Source organism: Diabrotica undecimpunctata, chromosome 1 (genome assembly GCF_040954645.1).
Source record: "Diabrotica undecimpunctata isolate CICGRU chromosome 1, icDiaUnde3, whole genome shotgun sequence".
Lineage (NCBI taxonomy): Eukaryota > Metazoa > Arthropoda > Insecta > Coleoptera > Chrysomelidae > Diabrotica > Diabrotica undecimpunctata.
Window position 1 is genome coordinate 3,383,040 of NC_092803.1, and position 4,424 is coordinate 3,387,463.

Sequence of the window (4,424 nt, forward strand, 5' to 3'; positions counted from 1 at the left end):
GTCGTAAATATTGAATGACGTGGTCGCATTTTTATATGAAAAATACTATATACAGTATCTACCACAAAAAACATCACTGCTTAGCATTTGCTAACGACTTTGTAATCTTGGCTAGAAGGAAAATCGAGCTAGAAAACAGTCATGAAACTGAAAAAGAGGGTAGCAACCAAAATAATAAAATATTATTAAAATTAAGAATGTATGACTTTTTTTATATAAAATAAGGCCAATGTTAGGAATGCAATTATAAGAGTTAAGAGTTATTTACAAAATAAGGCAAGTTTTAATGATTTTAAAATATATATAGTATCGAATTTGTATTTACTAACAAAAGTTTGGTATAATTAGGTGCTGTTCTTAGCTAGTGTAATAAAATAGGATTAAAATTGTAATTAATCTAATAAACCACTCTAATAAATTGTCACCACTCTAATAAATGCTGTCACCATTGTAGAAGACGCCTGTCTCAATATCCTTATCAATGCATCTACAATTCTTAGGGGATACTTATCCCTGCGAGCGGGGCAAGGCTTACTGGTTCCACTAGCCTGGATTGACTGGTTCCGCCCTCGCGGATTTACAAGTGGGTAGGGAGATTTTGGAAGGAAGGGGATTAAGGACTTCTCGGTCTCAGGTCCTGCAAAGAGTGAGAGGCTATGGGCTTACGTTAGAAGCCGGAGCACTGCAAAAGCGAAATGTGTATCTCTTCTAAGTCTCTACCTGTAACGGCCGGGAATAACAAAGAAACAAATTTCGAGTTTACAATGTATTAAATAGACTGTATACTACAAAATATCAGTTATGACCAATAATGTTTCGATCAGGCGCGAAGGGAGACGAGAAGAGACAAAGCAAGGAATTAAAGGGCGGACAATTCCGTATTATTAGATATACCTTGGGTTAGTATATAGATCTTAGTTACCTTCGCGTATTTAGGCTCTAGCTAAGGAATACGCCTCCAGTCCTACAGGGATTCGAGATCTGTCAGTTTTTAAGAAGTCAAAACGGCGCGCTATAGCGAACTTTCGAATCTCCAGATACCGGCACTTCTAAGTCACACCACCCCGTCGAGTTACAACAGCGCGCCCCGATCGCCGCGCCTCTCGCGTGGGGCACTCTCAGGCACCGCGCTCTTACTGGTCGCTGGCCCGCTTCGTTCCGTTTTTTATGAGCCCGTATTCTCAATTTTCAGTCGTAGTACCAAGGTCGAGTTATTGTTTTTTTTGCTGACTGAGTCACCGTGTTATTTTTCAGCGGAGGTCTATATTTTTTAAACGTGATTTAAACAACTGTGGTGACCTGATATTTGAGACTCGTGTAATACATTTAAACTGGGTCGAGTTTTCAATCATTGTTTAATGTAAAAATATATACAATAACTATGTTACTTACTAGTTATGAATTTATTTGTTCTTTAATCAATTTGGAATATGTAATAATTACTTAAATAATTACTACTCTTTTATAGGCTAATTACCCCGTAATTTTTCCTTCTTTATTTCCTTGCTATGTTTACATTACACTAGTGCTTGTAAAAATAAACTCCTAATCCTCAGTATGTTTACTAGCCATTTGTCTAACTTTCACCCAACAATAAAAAATGTTCTTTTGATTGGGAATACTATAACATTTTGGTAATGTACCTTCTTATCTTTTAGCAGTGTTTATTAGATATATAAAAATTGATGTATACTGTTTTTATCGCCTTTTTCTAAAATTTGGGATACGATGTTTTTATAACACCATTTGCAACTTGCAAAGGCGTGGATTACAATGTTGCCACTAACACATTTTTTTTGTGGATACTCATAATTCTTTAGAAATAAGTTATTGTAAATTTAAGTGGTGATGTTAGTAGAAGGTGCGTTTTCACCAAGCGCGCAAAATGTTTGCAAATTATTGCAACTATTAAAAAACAATTTTATTTGGTTGGTGTAGACCAGGGATCCTCACTAGGATTTCTCTGAGAGCCTAATAGTTTGAATGAAATTTTCCTCAGGGCCGCAAGTACAAGTGGTGGTATGAAATAACTTCTACACAGCTCTCTAGAATGGCATCTATGTTAGCAGGCTGGGAAGAAACGTAAATGCTCAAAATGTTTTATACGTTCTCACTAGTTAGCCTAGATCTGTACTTATTTTTTATGAACTTCGGCTTACTGAATGTATATTCACAGACATATTTAGATGCAAAAATACACAAAATTTTCTGAGCACAGTCAATTAAGTTAGGAAATTTGTCATTTTCAACTGTTTTCCAAAACTTATAGTGAGCTTTTTCCTTCTATTTTTCTTAAAAAATACTTTTGAGCTCTGTATCATTCTGAAGATCATTTAACTCATTTTTCAAATCCATAGCTTCGTATCCAAAATTAGAAAGATGAGCTACATTTGCTGTTGTTATTGCCCATGGATTTTCCACCAAGCGAAATGATTCTTGGAACTTCCTGAAGTCACTAAACCTCACAGACATTTCATCCTTTAGGTCTGCTAACAGCTTCAGTAGGTCAGAAATCTCTTGACTTTCATCTGGATTTTCATCAAACAGTGCTTTAACGGAAGGAAAGCTCGAATAATCTTCATTTGACAATTCTTCAATATACATATTCAGCTTCTGCTCCAGTGAAAACACAATATTTATCATTTTCGTTACAATGTTATTGTAGTCTCCTTACAATTTGGTCAATTCATAATGCTCACTGTATCAGTGAGAAACGCTACTTTAAGCCACCAACTAAAATTATGAATATCAGGAAACTCTTTATTCTTTGTAGCCAAATACAGAGTAATCTCATAGAATAAGTTTTTATTTCTTATTTTATGGTTATATTTACTTTCCATTAAAAGTATACTTTTATAATTTGGCGCCTAAAATTCAGAGCTTATTTTTTGAATTTGCCGCCTAAAATTCAGAAAATACGTTTTGAATTTGCCGCCAAATGAAATTAGTTTCGGCCCGTCCGCATTTGGCGCTAGAAACTCTCCCAAAACTTTCTAGGGGTATATACTCTGGTACATAATAACTAAAATAACTATACTCGGTTCTCTAATCCCAGTCTGAAGTATCTAGTGAATTTAGTAATTATTTTTTGTGAAGTCAGTTACTTTTTGATAGACTAGAAGTGGCTGGAAATTACTATACAACCAAGCACACGTGCTCATAGCTTATTTCATTGGAGTATTTCGTCGATCTTTTTTGCAAACTTATACTAATATTCTATTATTCCTATCGGAAACTAGTTTTGGACAACCCGGGATTTTACCTTTTTTATCTATTTTATTATAAGATTATATAACACAATATTGAGTACGTTTTGTGGTATATATGGTTTAAAATATTGCTTATTCAGCGTTATTATCATCACTTAAAAAAAAAACAATAAATTAGCCGGTCAATATTAAAATTTATTCGTTTATTGAAACTATTCTAAAGGTAAATGCTACCAAATAGTTTAAGTTGGTTGCCTAGATTTGGCGCAACTTAACGATATAAACTAAATGAGCCCAACTTTTTTATAAAATATATTTTTTTATATATATAATAGAAACTTACTTTCTTCATACATGCGATAAATTTCTAAACGAATTTAATTTTTGACGCTCTTATCATTGAAGTCAGTCGTTAATTTCCTTTTGCGACTTTTCTTCTTTAAAGTGAGGGTTTTATTAGGCCCAACTTTATATTTACGCACACTTTTTTCTGAGACTTTCAGACATTTGGATGTTAACTGAAATGTTTTTGTTATTAAGCACATATGTAACATTTACCTAATTCGATGAATACATTTTAATGATCAACTTAACAGAATTTTCATTCGGCAAATAATTAAAAAAAATGGTAGGCATTTTGAATAAACCTTTGTGCAATTTCATTACCTTGTAATTTGACAGCATCCTTTCTCTATCAGCATCATCTAAAAATATTAACTTTTAATAAACATTTTATCATATTTGTTAAAGAAAAACTTACCAACGCATTAGCTGATGGAACAAATGGAAAACCTTGAATATCCATAATAATAAAATTCAAAATAGAACTAACTAATTAACTAAATAGAACTAACAAAATAATAAACCAATAAAACTATATTTAATAAAATAAACAATGGGAATAATACAAATATTTCCTACAATAAGTTAAAGTTAAACTGTAACAACTCAAATATTATATTTTAAATATACAGGGAGAATTTTATGGGTTTAGTATACATTTCCATTCTTTAGAATAATTCTTCTTTTTTTTTTAAGGAATAAGTCTGCAATAGTAGTATTTATATTTGAGCTATTAGTTTTGTTATATATAATATATATATGTATATAATACTGAGAACTAGGAATTTTTGTGTTATAGGTTTCCTATTCCTACCATGAATCTGTCCACAGATCACCTGTGAATCTGTCAAAATATGCCCGAGGCACAGTCAC